General features: G+C 61.0%; 1 protein-coding gene across 17 annotated transcripts in view; it reads right to left on the reverse strand.

Moving 5' to 3' along the window:
* The window catches only part of MAPT (microtubule associated protein tau), an 82779-nt gene extending 65752 nt beyond the window's left edge, over positions 1–17027 (reverse strand). For all 17 annotated transcript variants that reach the window (XM_062215778.1, XM_062215776.1, XM_062215783.1 and 14 more), the window contains exon 1: positions 16957–17027. The gene's annotated coding sequence lies outside the window, so the exon portion shown is untranslated. The remainder of the gene's footprint in view (positions 1–16956) is intronic.
* Between the last annotated feature and the right edge of the window lie 379 nt (positions 17028–17406).

A 17406-nucleotide genomic window follows, 5' to 3' on the forward strand; every position in this document is an offset into this window, starting at 1 on the left:
GTCAATCGGACCAACTGCTCCAGCCACCAGCATCCGCCTGAGAGGCCAAGCCTTCATTTCCTGGAATCTCAAATACTGGTGCTTCCTGGCCACGTGCACACTGTGAGATAGCACCACGGGCCAGGGGGGCCTGAGGGTCCCTCCACAGGGGCCTGGCCATTGCTGTAGGGTATAGAGCAGGAGCAGGGATCTCCGTGGGCGAGGGACCCAGGAGATGTGGGCCAGCTCTGCCTTCACCTCTCCGGGCTCAGTGCCCTCATTCTCAGGAGGCTCTGGCCCTGCTCCATGCACAACTGTGGCCCCCAACACCCTGCAAGGCTGATGTCCTCTCACTAGAAGCTGGGGAGGCAGGGGGGCGTGGGGAGGAGGGACAGGAGGTGACCCACTCTCTCCTCTTCCACCTCCATGGCTCCGGGGCTTGGGGTCCTACAGGTCTGCAGGGTCCTAAGGTATGTGAGTGAGTGGCAGGTGCTTACTGCAGCCATGGCTGAGCTGCTGGCCTCATGGGAGGGAGCCGCGCCGGGACACAGCCACCAAGCACCGCCGCTCTCTGTGGAGTTGGCCTCCTGTGAGCGGGGGTGGGGGGTGGGGGGGGGTGGGGGGGCTCTCAGCATGGGGCTGAAGAGCTGCACTCTCAGTCCTTCAAGGAATGAGAGAGCTGAGCCCCAGCCACGGAAGTCACTCCAGGCTCAACAGGGCAGCACCACTTCCTCCCCGCCAGGACCCCAGCCCCCAGCCAAGAGGCTTCGAATGCAAGCCCCCTGTGGAGCAAGCGTGGGAGAAGACAGCGGGAAGACAGGGAAGGATTTGCATTAAAATCGCAAAGTGACAGCAGCAGCCAGTGTCGCCTCAGGAGCTTGCCTGTGGGGGGCGGGGTCTCACTTGGATTGCAAGGACCAGGGTGGCTAAGGCTAGGACAAGGGCAGTGGCCCAGGGGCCGTGTCCTCCCGGCTCGCCCACCTCCACCTGCAGGGACACACCCAGCTCCCGGCAAGCCGTTCTATTCCTACAGCTCATCCAGACGGCTCCTCCGCCAAGGCAGCCCACAGGTGGGCCCACAAAGGGCTCCCTTGGCCATAGGCAGCTGAAGGGCCTGTGGTGCGGGGGCCAGCAGCACCTGGAGCGCCTTTAGAAGAAACTCTTCCAGATCTTTCCGTGCACGGAAGGGCACAAGTGCCTGAGTTCACACGTGCACTTTTCTAATGGTAAATGAAAAGGTCATACTGGGAAAATGAGAGTGGGGGCATCTCCTGCCCCAACCTTAAATTCTCCCCCCCCCCCCGTGGCTGCCATGGCAACCTGTGTGTTTTTTGTTTTTTGTGTTTTTTTTTTTTTTTTTTTTGACAGGCAGAGTGGACAGTGAGAGAGAGAGACAGAGAGAAAGGTCTTCCTTTGCCGTCGGTTCACACCCTAATGGCTGCTGCTGCTGGCACACCGCGCTGATCCGAAGCCAGGAGCCAGGTGCTTCTCCTGGTCTCCCATGGGGTGCAGGGCCCAAGCACTTGGGCCATCCTCCACTGCACTCCCGGGCCATAGCAGAGAGCTGGCCTGGAAGAGGGGCAACCGGGCAGAATCCGGCACCCCGACCAGGACTAGAACCCTGTGTACCGGCGCTGCTAGGCGGAGGATTAGCCTGTTGAGCCACGGCGCCAGCTATTTTTTTTTTTTTAATTTATTTGAAAGACAGAGTTACAGAGGCAGCGAGAGAGAGCGTGAGAGAGCGAGAGAGCGAGAGAGAGAGAGAGAGAGAGAGAGGTCTTCCATCCGCTGGTTCCTTCCCCAAACGGCTGCAATGGCAAGAGCTGGGCCAATCCCAAGCCAGGAGCTTCTTCCTGGTCTCCCATGTGGGTGCAGGGACCCAAGGACTTGGGCCATCTTCTACTGCTTTCCCAGGCCATAGCAGAGAGCTGGATCGGAAATGGAGCAGCTGGGACTTGAACCCGCATCCATATGGGATGCCAGCAGCACGGCAGGCAGCAGCTTTACCCACTACGCCACAGCACTGGCCCCACAGCAACCTGGGTTAGGCTGCAGCCACAGGGACCATCCCGCAGCAGGAACGTGAGCTGCCTTCCCTGCCGTGGTCCCAAGGGCGCCCTCAGGGAACCAGGCATCTGGCGCTTCAGCTGCAGCGCTTCAGCCCCACGCTATCATCAGTCCTCCCCTCTTCTTCCCACACTTCTGCACAACAAGCAATTCTCCAGGGATGGCCCTGATGGATCGGCGGGGGTGCCCTGCCCCCACTGAGAGCGCAGCAGGTGCACTGCCCACTCCCCCAATCCCTGGCGCTGCAGATCCCCAGCAGTGGCCCCTGGCTGGGGCTGTAGCAGCAGTCTTTGTTATGGGTGAGATAAGCACGTGTCATCTCCTGGCTGCTTTCTTGTCTCTTCCCTGTGAGCTGCGTGATTTTCTCTTTCACCGGGCCAGGCTATCGGGGACAATGCTGGGATGTCCTGGGACCCCTTCCCCTGAGCTCAGACTCCGCGGGTTCTGTGGGCATCAGGGAGGCCTGCAGGCACGGGGACCGCCCAGGTGTCAGAGAGCCAATGAGAAGCGAGAGAAACCCTCACTCCCGCAGACAGCACGGAAGGGGCCTTCACTGAGCCCCCCCCCCCCCGGCCCCCACCCCAGGCGGACATTAGGCACGGGCTTCCCGCAAGTCTTGACCACACAGCGAGTGACTCCACTCCCTGTGCAGGCCAGCGACTCCTCGAGTGACTCCACTCCCTGTGCAGGCCAGCGACTCCTCGTGGTCTGCGTGAGTGCACAGGGACCGCTGAGTGTGACACGTGACTGCACTTCCCCTGAAGGGCCCTCTGGGGACTCTGAAGCCAGCGCCATCCTCCAGGCATTGCCTCCTCCTCCCCTTTCAGGCCTGAAATTGGGGCCCCACCACCCCAAGATCCTAGCGTGGGAAACCCGACCTATATGAGATCCCCGGGGGGCAGCTCAGGTGTCAGCAAGGTGTCACGGAACCGTCTGCGCTCCGCTCAGGGCCGCAGCTCACGTGCTGATTCTGCGGTGGCTGGAAGCTGAGCCCTGAGGTCCTGGATTAGCAGCTAAGTCCTCCACGCCCACACAGAGCTCCTGTGAGTGCTCAGATGACCTGTGAAAGGGCAAATCGCCTACACCTGCCTAATTGCCCCCTTTCTTGTCCGGAGGCACCAGTGAAGTTCAAATTGGCTCCGGGGGCACCATAGCACAGAGCTCCCTCCCCGACAGCGCCCATCAGACCCTGGGAACCAAGGAGGCCCCGCTGAACTGTTAGCATAAGTATGTCCCAGACATTGCAAGGCTTCTCCTGTGTGTGTTTCGCTTCTCCTGTGTGTTTCTGGTGGCTGCTGTGAGCAATTGCCACAGGCATAAGGCTTTAATCAGCAGCTCTTCATTCCAGGAGTCTGAAACTGGCACCACTGCGGCCGAGCAGGGCCACGCTCCCCGGGAAGCCCCAGCACAGCCCTTCCGAGCTCCTGGTGGCTGCCGGCAACCTAGGCTCCTGGCCACAGCACTCCAGGCTCTGCCTCCATCGCCAGGCTGTCTTCTGTGTCTTTAATTTCCCTCTGCCTCACTTTTTTTTTCTTTTTCTAAGATTTATTTATTTATTTGAGAAGCAGAGTTCTACAGAGGTGAAAGAGAGGGAGAAACAGAGAGAGGTCTTCCATCCACTGGTTCACTCCCCATATGGCCACAATGGCCAGAGCTGGCCTGATCCAAACCCAGGAGCTTCTTCCAGGTCTCCCACGCTGATGCAGGGACCCAAGGACTTGGGCCATCCTCCACTGCTTTCCCAGGCCATAGCAGAGAGCTGGATTGGAAGAAGAGCAGCCGGGACTCGAACCGGCACCCTCAGTGCCAGCGCCCTCTGCCTCGCTTTACAAGGACCCATGGGACGGCAGTAAAGGCCCATCCAGAGAACAGAGGAAACCCCCTCGTCGCAAAATCCTTAATTCAGTTCTATTTGCAGGGACCCTTTCTCCACGTGCAGCCACACTTACAGCTCTGGGGGCCACGGCCTGATCCTGTGCCCCTTCCTTGCTTGGAAAACACTCAGGAACGCCTGGACCCCTTGGCCCCAGCCCAGTTCACGGCCCCCACACCCGTGACAAGGAGGAGAGGGAAGTTAGCGGACCCACGAAAGGCCCAGGATCGCACGGCCCTCCCAGGTATGCAGCTTGGGGGTCCCCTCTCCGTGACGGAGAATGGGGGGGCTCCACTGTTGCTTTCTCCTGCTTTCCTCTGTCCCCTTACTCACCCAGTATGCTACTTTCACTTCAACTTGAAAGAAGTCAAGGACCTGGGCTCATTCTCCCACAGATACATAAATAACCCCTGACCCTGACTCCTCGTTGCCCCCCAAAAAAACCCACAAGACAGCAACCAGGGTGGGGTCTCACACGTGGGCTCTTGGCTTACAACTGGTTTAAAACATGGTTGGAGGGGCTGGCATTGTGGCACAGTGGGTTCAGCTCCACCTGCAATGCCAGTCCCAGCTGCTACACTTCCGATCCAGCTCCCTGCTAATGCACCGTGGAAAGTAGCAGAAGATGGCCCAAGTGCTTGGGCCCCTGCACCCACGCGGGAGACCGCGTACACCTATTGCTGCCCACACAGCGCGAACTACACTGCTGTAGACCTGGAGGAAATGAAGCCACTGCTGAACAAGGAGGGGCGGGCAGTGCTGGGCGATGCAGGCCCTGGGACAGCGCTCACCTTTAGTTACACTCCCCCCTGCAGAGGTGGCCCGGCAAGCAGGGCTGCTCCTCCCTCCTGGGCGGAGGCTCCAGGCCCCTCTCCCCGCCCCCATGGACCGCCCATGGAAGCGTGGTGGGGGTGGACATTCCGAGTGTTTTATGTGAGCTGGGAGATGCATGTGGACCTGCCCACGACACTAAACTTGGTTCTGCCGTCACCACCGGGGCCGCAGGCGAGAGAGCTGTTTCTGTTTGAAATACTTTCTGCGGGCTCCGGTTACACAAGATCGCACGGGGGCTGGAGGGCACCGCATTGTAGCAGCGGCCCGGGCAGGGAGACAGCAGGAGGCTCCCTCCCCTGCGGTGAGACCCCCGAGCCTTGGTTTCCCCTGGGAACAATTCCTGGATGAAAGGAACCACTACCCCCGGCTGGGCACCGGCCCGGGACATCGGCCTGGGGCAGGGCAAAGCTGCAGGTTCAGAAGGTTCCAAAGGAAATGTGGTTTTAGGATTTTTCAGCAGTGTGTGGACTAGCAGGTGGAAGTCTGACTATTTCAACAGGTGAAGCACCCGCCTGGCGGGTTAGCATTGGACTGCAGCCGCGAGCCGCGTGTGCCCAGCCCCCGACTGGGTGAGGGGAAGCACACCCCAGCCCCCAGCGCAGATGAGACCCAGGTGCAAACCACTGGGGCGGGGAGGGGGACAGGGTGGTGTGCAGAGGGCGGGGTTGGGGGGGGACAGGCCCTCAGGACATTCTCAGCAGGGGCCTGTGGGTGTGGCAGGGGCACAAAGGGCTCAGTGTCTTAAGGAGCTGAGGGGCAGGCTGGCCGGTGGGTACAGTGGGATTGGGCAGCCCAGCCAAGCATGAGGGCGGGGCTTGGCTCCAAAGAGCCTGTTCTCTACCTTCGTGGGTGGGGTCAGGCCATTGACAGGGGTATGACAGCAGTATGCAAAATACACTGGATGTGAATTGTGGGCGGACACTGGGAGTAATTGATCATTGTCTCCCTAATGATGGGCCACGCCCACTTCAGTGCCCTGGTGAGCAGGGTGCTTGAAAGAAGGGAGTAAAGAAACCCCAGGCTGTGGGGGAGGAGAGTTTAAGACACCCACCACCGAAGCAGAGGGGAGCAGGCAGTTACCAGGGGCCATGATGTGGGGCCCCTGGACCCCCAGGACCTGGGCTCAGGCCTGACCACGTGGTAGTGCCCAGGGCCCACTATCAGCCAAGTGCCTTTCCACCATCCATGGGCACAGAAACCTCAGGTTCACGGGGGAGGTGGGTAAGCTGGGCCCAGCCCCCTGAGCCTCCTGGCCACCAAGCAGCCACCAGAAAATGACACCATGAAAGCCTCGCCTGTAGAACTTAACCACAGTTTCATGATGCACCGCTCTGAGTGGTGGGAGGGGCCACCCCGGCCACGATTAGAACACCACAGTTTGTTCCGAGTCCTTGCCTGATGGGGAAGAAACAGAAAATCCTGAGAAAACAGAAAAGCTGCCAGCAAATTCCATCCTAGGGCCACAACACAGCCAAGGAGGAAGTCCCAGTCCCTTTGCAGAGAGGCCACGCCCACCCCTCCCCATCACCTGGATCTTGGCTTTGGGTTTCCGGCCTCCAAAGAAGGGCACAGGGCAGGCCGGGCACAGGCCCTGCTGGCCGAGCCCGCGCCCCGGGGATGCGCTGCACCGTCTGGCTGAGCTCAGGCGTGGGGTGGCCGCTGCTCTATCACTTCAAGGTCAGCTCCCCTAGGCCCCCAGAGGCCAGATCAGGACCCTCACTGTGGCCCCCAAAGCCTCCCCCTCTCTGCAGTGCTGGTCTCTGAGATGCTGCCGGGAGTTCTCGCCGGCGCTTTTAACTCAGCTCCGGGACTCCCCAGTGGAGGAGGGCCTCCAGGACCCCAGAGAGAGACCACATAATCCCCGAGGCACAGACAGAAACCCCGAGGTACAGGAAATCATCTTCGCCCGAAATCTCCTGTTGATAAACGGGAAGTTCGTAATTCAATTCAGGGCTGGAGAGCTCAAGCAGCCGATGACAACAGAGGCCTGCTCGCTTCTGGAGGGCGGGCGGCCTGCCTGCGACAAACAGCCAGACCTTTTCAAAGTTTTTTTTTTTTTCTCCTCATCTCAAATTGTCAACGTGCAACATAAAATCCTCCTCCTGAGCTTCTGTGCCTGTGTTTCCCATCAGCCACCCAACATCGGTTCGTGATTATTCCCTGAAACGGACACATCTCCATCTGCTCAGCCCGCAGGGACACCCCAGAGCGACCGCGTCTGCAGCGCCACAGCAGGGAACCCGGGACATGGTCATCCCCGAGGACTACCCCGGGGGATGCCAGCCGGGTTTACGGAGAACAGCCGGCACAGCCCGCCAGGATTCAGTGGGACTCAGGGACGTTCTGAGAAATGCTTCGTCTCTAAGCTGGCCTCGCGGGGGGTGGCAGCAGGCTGAGCAGTGGGCTGGGGCCGGTGTGTCCAATTCCCCTTGTGGTCAGGACAGAAAGTGGGCGGCGGAGGGCTGCTGACTGGCAAGCAGCTTTGAAAGGGACCAGTTCACGTGCAGGCTGCGCCACAGTGCTCATGCGCCCAGGGGAGCGGGAAGCCACAGACGCTGTCGCTGCCATCCACGACCACTGCTTGGCCTGCCTAGGGATGGACTTCAACTCCCATGCACGATCGGTACCAAAGCCGAAAGCTGCTCAGCAAACCCAATGCAAAAAAAAAAGAAAATGCAGACACACGTCAAATGAGGTGTGAACATTCACACACACGCGTGCTTTTATACAGGTAACCACAGCAGTTCTTCAACTGTAACCTTCCCTTAGGCATTTGGCCTTAGATTCTTTTTTTTTTTTTTTTTTTTGGACAGGCAGAGTTAGACAGTGAGAGAGAGAGAGAGACAGAGAAAGGTCTTCCTTCTGTTGGTTCACCCCCCAAATGGCTGCTACGGCCGGCACACTGCACCTATCTGAAGGTGGGAGCCAGGTGCTTCCTCCTGGTCTCCCATGGGGTGCAGGGCCCAAGCACTTGGGCCATCCTCCACTGCCCTCCCGGGCCACAGCAGAGAGCTGGACTGGAAGAGGAGCAACTGGGACAGAATCTGGCACCCCAACTGGGACTAGAACCTGGGGTGCCGGTGCCGCAGGCGGAGGATTAGCCTAGTGAGCCGCAGCGCTGGCGGGCCTTAGATTCTTGATCATCCAATACATCCCTTCTAAAAAACTTTATTTGAGAAGAGAGGGAGATGGAAAGAGAGCCTGCATCTTCTGGTTCACTCCCTAAATGCTGGCAATGGCCAGGGCTGGCCTGGGGACAGAGAGCTGGGATGCAGTCTGGGTCTCCCATGTGGGGGGCAGGGACCCCGTCGCTTGAGCCACCGCCAGCGTCTGCTTTAGTAGGGAACTGGAGCCAGGAGTGAATGCAGACCCTGTGCCGTGGGACCTCCCACTCCCTCACTCCCCCTCTCAGGGTCTTTGGAGGGGGCGTGCGGAAGGATGACAGATGGGGGCCTTGTCCAATAGGAACAGCTGGGAACAAGCATGCCTGAAATGCCCTGAACTTCTGTGGCAAAACTGGACTTGACCCAGGACAGCTCTGTCTATGCTCAGCTTGATCCAATTCCGGGGAGAGTCGGCCCGCACCCCGGGAAGGGCCCTGTCCCCCGGTTCCGTGCATTGGCCCTTCCCGGCACCGCCTCCTTCATCACGGGCTGGTTGCAGCCCGCGTGACCTGCAGCGACGCACCAGGGCCTTCGGACACCTGGGTGTCATGGGGACTACACGGCAGAACCGCGACCCAGGTCCTAGTCTCCCCAGGGAAAGAAGACTGGACCACAGCTGGACGGAAACCCCGCAGCTGGGACCCCACGTCACTTACGGCCCTCTCGTCTCCACGCCTCGGTGCAGCATGGCGGGCACAGGGCCGGAGGGAGGCCGTCAGCGACCCGCCATCCACGGCTTCAGGTTTACTTCTGACTTACAGCCGTCTTTACGCTGCTGGACCTGGATCTGAAACTCTCTCCTTCGGGGACTTAGCAGAGTAAGGGGATTTTACATTAGAGTCTGATGGGGCCATTTCTGTAAAGCCCCCTCATTACAATTCTGTGTGGACGGCTTCCTAGTGCTGTGTCTTGAAGACAAGTAACAAAAAGACGGGTGGGGGCTGGTGCTGTGGCACAGCAGGTTAAATCCCCAGCCTACAGTGCCGCATCCCATATGGGCACCGGTTCGAGTCCCGGCTGCTCCACTTTAAATCCAGCTCTCTGCTATGGTCTGGGAAAGCAGTAGAAGACGGCCCAAGTACATGGGCCTCTGCTCCCGCGTAGGAGACCCAGAGGAAGCTCCTGGCTCCTGGCTTCAGATCAGCTCAGCTCTGGCCATTTGGGGAGCGAACCAGCGGATGGAAGACCTCTCTCTCTGCCTCTACCTCTCTCTGTAACTCTTTCAAATAAATAAAATAATTCTTAAAAAAGACGGGCAGAGGGAGGACTCAGCTCCTAAGTCCCCCTGTGGGCACTCTCCTGCCGCCCCGGTGAGGACAAGCAAGGAAGCTCTGCAGACAGGAGGGGCTGGGGGCCCCGGGGCCTGGCGTCACCGCCTCCTACCTCCACCAGGCACTCACTGAAGGTCATCTGTGCTGTCCAGAAACCCTGTGGGACCGTCACATAAGTTCAACTGCAAGCCGATGGACTACGAAGCGAGAGCCGGGCTCTCGACATCATCGGCTGACGGAAAATGGACTTGAAGGCTTTGGAAAGACCTCGTGAAGGTGAGAACCATCGATGGGATGTTCACAGGCCACGAAATGCACAGGACAATCTTCCAGGTTCTCTGCACTTAGATGGCTCCACAGTATACATCCAAAATTAGGGCCGAACTCCGAAGCCCTAGATGAGTCAGTGTGGGCAAAATAGACAAGGAGGGCTTGCAGCCAGCTGCCCCGAGCAGCAGCAGCAGAAGGCTGCTCCCCGGCCAAAGCCAGGCAACAAAGGCACACGGATATGGTTTAAGTCAGAGTAAAGCGTCAAAAATACACACATCACTTTTATGATTTTTGATATAGTGACTTAAAACTGATAAGTTGGGGCCGGCGCCATGGCTCATTAAGCTAATCCTCCACCTGCGGTGCTGGCACCCCTGGTTCTAGTCCCGGTTGGGGCGCTGGATTCTGTCCCGGTTGCCCCTCTTCCAGGCCAGCTCTCTGCTGTGGCCCGGGAAGGCATTGGAGGATGGCCCAAGTGCTTGGGCCCTGCACCCCATGGGAGACAAGGAGAAGCACCTGGCTCCTGGCTTTGGATCAGCGCGGTGCGCCGGCTGTAACAGCCATTTGGGGGGTGAACCAACGGAAGGAAGACCTTTCTCTCTGTCTCTCTCTTTCTCATTGTCTGCCTGTCAAAAAAAAAAAAAAAAAACTGATAAGTTGGAGCTGGTGTCGTGGTGAAGCAGGTAAAGCCGCCACCTGCAATGCCAGCATCCCACATGGGCACCGGTTAGTGTCTCAGCTGCTCTGCTTCCGATCCAGCTCCCTGCTAATGCCCCTGGGAAAGCAGCAGAGGATGCTCAAGTGCTCGGGCCCCTGCACCCACGTGGGAGACCTGGAAGAAGCTCCTGGCTCTTGGCTTCAGCCTGGCCCAGCCCCAGTCATTGTGGCTCCCTGGGGAGTAAACCAGGGGATGAAGTTCTTCCTCTCTCCTTCTCTCTCTGTGACTTTTAAATAAATAAATCTATTTGAAAGGCAGAGTTACAGAACTTGCATCTGCTGCTTCACTCCCTAGATAGCCACAATGACTGGGGCTGGGCCAGGCTGAAGCCAGAAGCCAGAAGCTCCATCCTGGTCTCTCACCTGGGCCATCACCTGCTGTGCTCCCAGGCGCATAAGTAGGGAGCTGGATCAGAAGTGGAGCAGCCATGCTAGAACTAGTGCTCCGATATGGGGTGCCAGCTTCACCCACCGCACCACAGCCCCGGCCCCCAAGAAGGCTTCTTAAGCCTAATTTATGAATTCATATACAACGAAGCTAGCAGGTGCCTGGGATTCCAAGGCCTAGTACAGGGAGAGTTTGCATCACCCAGCATTTCTCCACACACTCCCAACAGCCCATCTGGAAGCCGCCTGCCCACTGGCAGATTTCACCCGCCGTCAAGTCTCTCCACCTCCACGCCTTCCAGGACTGCCACCGCCGTCCTCAGCCCTGGCAGACTTCTCGCTCAGTGAGTGAACGAGATCGCCCCACGGCAGCAGCCCGCTCACCCTCCTCTGACGGTGGGCTGGGGTGGGCAGCCCGTGCGTGGTCTGTTCCTGGCAGGGGGCGGGTTTCAGGAAGGAAGAAGACGGAGCAGGATGACGGATGACAAATCACCCTGCCTGCCCGTGGCACGTCCGAACATGAGCGGGCGCGACTTCCAGTGGCTCTGCCTCCTCCCAAACAGCCACGCCGGGTTCCGGCTGGATCTCCACTCAGCACAGCAATTTCTCTGCTACACCTGGTGCCACCAGCATCGCCGACACCTCTGCCCACGCACGCGATCGCAAGCGTCTGCCCAGAGGATGCTGCCCACGGCGCCACTGTGAGCGGTACTTCGTGCCCGGCCCTGGGGAGTGCTGTGTCACCTCACTTCACCCCACACTGTCACACACCAAGGTCCAGACAATAGAGGCTCCCACGGAAGCCCCACAACAGCGAGTAGGGGGCCTGGGGTCTGCACCCCCCAGGCCCATCCAGCCTGCACTGGGGCCCGGCACAGCGGTAGCCCTCAAGGCACTCACAGCCTTACCTTGGATAGCTGAGGGATGCTTCTTGGGGATTAGCTGAGCTGGTGTTCGAATTTCTACATCCCCGAACAAACGCAGGGAAACCGTCACCAGATGCGCCACCTGGAGTTCATCCGCGTGTGTATTTCCTGAAGCCCTGCACACCTACAGGGCGTTTCCAAACCAAAGAACCCAACAAGCTTCACACCCGCACCGGGCTGGCCTCCCACTGCCTCCCACACTCTGATGGGCGCCATCTGGGCAGGGAAGCAGCCTGGCAGAGGTGGCCGGTGCACGGGGTAGCAGCCCGTCTAGGAAGGCACTGGGGACAAGACAGGCCAGCAGTGCATGCGTGCGTGTGTGTGGACTGCAGAGTGTCCTGGGGACAGAGGGGTCCCAGGCGGCCCTGCAGCCCACAGCATGAGGGAGTATTTCTTTACTGCAGTCTGCACCCCAGGAGAGGGGCAATACCTCCAGGGCCCACCTCTGCCAAGGGAGACCTGGGATCCTTCCACAAGGGCTTGTCTGGGGCCAGCCTGCTCCACACACACCCCGAGTCTCAGAGTTATACCCATCAGGGTGCCAATGCTTCAACTTCTCAGAGGCACAGAGCCCCAGATGGGGATCTGATGTCCCTAAAATGTCAGCGACCAGGGGCCAGTGCTGTGACTTAGTGGTTAAAGCCGCCACCTGCAGTGCCGGCATCCCATGTGGGCGCCAGTTCAAGTCCCAGCTGCTCCACTTCCGATCCAGCTCTCTGCTATGGCCTGGGAAAGCAGTAGAAGATGGCCCAAGTCCTTGGGCCCCAGCACCCGCGTGGAAGACCTGGAAGAAGCTCCAGGTTCCCGGCTTCCCAGCTCCAGCTATTGTGCCCATTTGGGGAGTGAACCAGAGAGGGAAGTCCTCTCTCTATCTTTCTTTCTCTCTCTCTGCCTCTCTGTAACTCTGCCTTTCAAATAAATAAGTAAATCTTATATTTAAAAAAGAGGGTAAGCTCCAGAAAAATGAAATACAGGATTAATAAACAGCAGTTTAAAAAGAAATCAGTGACAACCAGGGCTGAATCCAGGTCTCAACGCTCCAGTCTTGATTTCCAGTTTTCCCATGACACAGCAGTCCAGAGACCCTGGGAAAGGTTTAGGGTTCCTGGGGAGGGGGCATCTCTCTGTTTTACACATTGGGGCAGATCAGAAACTGGGAGTTTTAACTCCACAGCTCTCTCACCCTATCCCAGGCCATGCTCCGATCACAGACTCCTGTAAAAATTCATTTGTTGAGTCTGTGCAATCAGAACATTCCACTGGGTCGATATCGTGGTTGGTGCATGGGTTCCCATCCTAGCCCACAAAGGTCTAGTAAACCCAGGTGTGGCTGAAAGGGGGCAGGGTAGTGTCAGATTGACAGCTCCAGCACCCACTGGCTGTGTGGCCTTCCAGGAGTGTCTAAGCCTCTCTGTGTTGGGGCTCCCTGTCTGTGGCAGGGCGACAACAACAGCGCCCCCTAGGGGACGCAGAGAGGATAAAATCAGAGAGTCAATCACAACAGTGCCTGGGGTATCTCAGCCCTGCAGGGAGGGGTCCTGTTTCAGGCCTGACCACTCCACACCAGTGCACCCACCCCAGGTGTGAAAATAAGGAGTTCCTGTGGACGCCTCGGTGGCCGCATAAGAACCTCGGTTTTACAGGGAAGTGGCGGCTCCCTGCCTGTTGCTGCCCAGTGCCTGGGGTCTTTGCTTCCACTCATCCACAACACTGTTCCAGGTTGCCCAGGGAAGCACCGGGCAACTGATGGTAAAATGGGAATTTCAGAGGGTGTGGAGGGGCCGAGAGGTCTCTGGATTGGGGGGAAGGAGCACAGTCAGTGGGGTTTCCCAGCCCCCATCTCCCTCAGACCAGCAGGTGCAGCCTCCTGGGTGGCCCCGTGGGGCCTTCCCTGCTGGCGTGGCGGGCGCTTCTTCACCTTCTGCCCAACATGGCGAGGTGAGCCGAGGGGACCAGGCTGGGGGCTGTGAGCAGGCGGAGCTGCCCTGGGGAAGGGGGAAGGCGCGGGGCAGGGAAGGGGGCATGAGCCGCAGCTCCGGGGCACATGCAGCTGTCTGGCTGCCATCTGTCCCCGCATCTTTCTGATGCTGGACCTTGAAGAAAGCGCCGATTCTGCCCTGTATCCCACCTACTCTCTTGTTGAATGGACAAGGGCCAGAACCTCCCGCATGTCTCGCTCCACGTCAGGTCCTTAAGGCCCATTTGTTTTTGATCCTTTGGGCGGAGCGCAAGAAGAAAGATGCTAACTGAATACTGGAAAGCAGGCCAGGAAGGCCTGTTAAGGACGATCAGACACAGCTGGAGAAGTAAGCGTTTATGCACACAGCGGCGGCACCGTTCAAGCCACAGGCGTGAGGGCTGAGAGCCGCGGGAACGTGGAATACAACACGATGGCGGGAAACAAGCCGCAGGCGCTGATGTTAAAATCCGGAAGCAAAAGTCAGCCTACACCAAGGGAGCCACAGGCCTGTCACCTCTCCAGGTGGCCCTGAACTCCACGGCCACGAGGGTCAGCAGCAGGGGTTCTTTCCCGATGGATGAACCCGACCTCTGCTCAATCAAACCCATTCCAAGTTTCCTCCCAGTGTCCCAGGGGCATTCATTCCTTTTGTTCCTGTCTGGGGAGCAGAGCCTGATACTAGAAACCACTTAAAAGCCACACCCTTCCATGGTGGGCATGTGCAGAGGAGGCCTGGGCCAGCAGGGACACACAAGTCACCGACTATCACTCACCGACACCCAGCAAAGCCAACAAACCCTCCCAAATCATCCAAGGTGAACCCCAAGCCAAGCCAGGCTACCATCCCAAACACCTGTTAGGGAGGCAAATGCCAGCGGGTAGATTAGCGTCATGAGTGGCTGTGGACCTGGGGGGGGGGCCATCCCTCCTCTCCCCCTCCAGCCAGCCACCCATTTCTTTCTGTACTCAGAGGGAGGGTTAGAGACGAGGGGCCGGAAATTCATAAAACGCACTCATAATCAGCCAGGCAGGAGAGACATTTTCACCGTAGGATGGGCGTGGAGGGGGCAGGGCGGGGGAGGGGCCGGCCAGTGTCTCTGTCCCAAGGGGGAGCCAGCTCTGGGCCAGGACTTGGAGCTACAGGTTCCTGAGTACCAGGGGGTAAGCGAGGTCTCCCGGGAGGGAAAAGAGCCCCCCGCTGCTGGAGCCGTTAGGGGGCGGAGGTGAGGGTCCCTAGGTACTACCGCGGGGGCGGGGCGCTGCGCACTCCCTCGAGGTCCTGGGGTGACACCACTAAGCCCCTAAAAACGGAGCAAAATCTCGGACTGTGGCACCGGACTAAAGGCGTTGTGCCTGCCGGGCTCCCTCTCCTCCCCAGGGGCCGCAATGGGCCCCCCCTTTCCCGGGCCGCCCCAGCGCTGCCGAGGGGCGAAGGGCTGGAGGTGGGGGGGAGGATGCTGGACTCGGTCCGGGGCGGCTCCTGCGGGCGCTCCACCCCAGCCGGGCTGATCCACGGAACCCGGGCGGCCTGCGCGGACGAGCTGGCCCGACCACGCTCATCCCTCTCGGAGCCCCTCGCCCACACCAGTTTCCAGCGCTGGAATAAAGCGGAAAGCCGTCACCCGGGAGGTGGCCGCATACCCCCGCCTCGCTGCCAAGCGCGGCGACGAACTCTGACTCTTAAGTGAAAATCTCGCACTTAGCAATATTAATTAGCCCAGCCGCGATAATAAAATACATCCGGGACGCCTGTCTGGGTGGCTGCGGCCGCCGGGGACTAATTAGAAAGAGCCACAGGTCAGGGACGGGGGACTCCCCAGCGCGCGCATCGCGAGGCCCGCCCTGGGTCCCCAATTTCCGCGGGGAGGGGGCGGGGCGACGCCGCCAGGGTCTGTCTCCGGACGCGTGCGGTTCCCATGGCAACTCCCCACTCGGCTCGCCCTTCTCGGTGGGTCTGGAAAAAATGGGTGTGGCGGTGGCGCCCGAGGGAACCTCACGCCCCCTCTTGACATTCTCCAGCCTGGCGTAGCAACAGGGCGTAAAGCCGGGGAGACGCCGGCGGCGAGCGCGCCCCCATCGCCGGGCAGCCACGCGGGCGTGTCCCCCAGGGCGGGCGTGTCCCCCAGGGCTCTCGAAGCCTCGGGAGGGGCAAGGCGCGCCCAGACCCCGAATCCCACCCCCCTGGGCGGGGAGGGCGCTTCCCCCGCGCGGGCTGCCCTCCGGGAAGGGACTGCTCGGGGTCGCGGCCGTTCCACCAGCGCCCCGGAGGCTCGTGACCAGGGCTCATGGACCCCCGGCAAGCACCAAGAGCCGACAAAGGGTGGGAAACGAGGGGGCTAGGAGTCTTGGCTGAATGCCCTCGTGGAATAGAAGAAACCCCCAGACGGGGCCGCGAGCGCGGATCACGTAAGCTCTAGGAACAAAGCAGCGAGCTGTCGAAGAAAAGTCCGCGTGCTCGACCCCCGCGCTCACTCCCGCAGCATCCAAACGCCGCGATTTCGGGGCTGATGGTGCCCCCCACCAAGGCCAGTCCGCGCCCCGTTCCGCGGAGCCCGACCACCCGGCTCGGCTTGGGAACAGAAAGACGTGACAGCCGCAAAAAGATGGCACCTCGCGTTCGGCAGGGAAAAAACGGGGGAGGGGTGGCAGTGGGAGGAGGCACAGCCTGCCCCCCCCTCCGCCGCCCACCCGGGTCCACACCCACTGCCGCAGTGAGGGGCGAGCCCTGCGCGCCAGCCCCGCGCCTCCGGCAGGGAGCGCCCGGCGCAGAGCGAGAGAAAGGGACCCGCCCCGAAAGGCACCTGCAGCCCCCGCGCCCGGCTGTCAGGGCTGCGGCCGTGCGCGCCCGCGAGCCGGGAGCCGCGGCCCCGCAGTCCGTCCACGTCGCACGGCCCGGGGCCGCCTGCTCGGAGGGCGTCCCCGCGGGGACCCGCGCACCACCTCCCCTCGGGCGCGGCGCTGCCCGAGTCCCCCGTGCCAGGCGCGCGCAGGGGGAAGGGCGGCTGCAATGACAGCGCCTGGCCCCCTCCCCATCTCTCGGGTCCCTCCCAGCCCCCAAATGTCCCCTGTGGCTTTCTGAAGGAGGAACGGACGGAGGAGGGGGCGCCGAGGGGGGCGCCGCCGGGGAGGTGCGGGCACGGAGGTGTGCGAGCCTTCGTCTTTTCGAGAACCCGATCCGGCTCTTGTTCTCGGCAGACAGCGGCGGAGAAGGCGAATTTGAGGTTCGGCTTCGGGGGTCGTCATTGGAACCCACCTACACACACACACGCCCATTGCGGCAAAAGGCTGCGATGGAGGACAGAGCGCAGCCCCCTCCCCCAGGCCACCATCCGCGCCCCACCCTGCGGGCACAGCCTCCGCCCGGGACCCCAGCCACACAAGCGCACGCACACACGCGCGCCCCGGTCCACGCCGCCCGGCCCCAGCCCCCGCCGCAGGTGGGCATTAAACTCCGGCTGCGGCGGCGTGCGGAGCGCACGGGAGGCGGTGTCCGAGTCCCGGCGCTTACCTGGTAGTCGGCAGACGGCGAGGACTGCAGCGGGCGGCCGAGCGAAGGCGGCGGCGCTGGCGGCGGCAGACGGTGGGCAGCGGCGGCGGCGCTGCTGCTGGTGCCGGAGCCGGTGGGTGGCGGTGGCTGCGAGCGCGCGCGCGCGGGCGAGGGGGCGCGTCCCCGAGGCCGACCGGCGGCGCAGGCGCGAGCCGCGGGGGCACGAGCCACCCCAGGGGCGGGGCGGGCCGCGAGGCCTCCGCGGGCGCCTTCTCCTCCGGCCGCCAGGGGGCGCGCGAGAGCGGCCCGCCCCCGGTCCCCCGGCTCGCTCCTTCCCCGAGTCCCCTCCCCCACGCCTCGGGCCGCGGCGCGGACAGCCACGCGCACGCGCGCTCCGTAGCGCACGCGCACTCTCGGCCTCCCGCGGCTGCAGCCTTTGTCTTGTTGGGGGGTCTCCTCCCTCCGGCCCCT

This window comes from Lepus europaeus, chromosome 18 (assembly GCF_033115175.1).
Source record: "Lepus europaeus isolate LE1 chromosome 18, mLepTim1.pri, whole genome shotgun sequence".
NCBI lineage: Eukaryota > Metazoa > Chordata > Mammalia > Lagomorpha > Leporidae > Lepus > Lepus europaeus.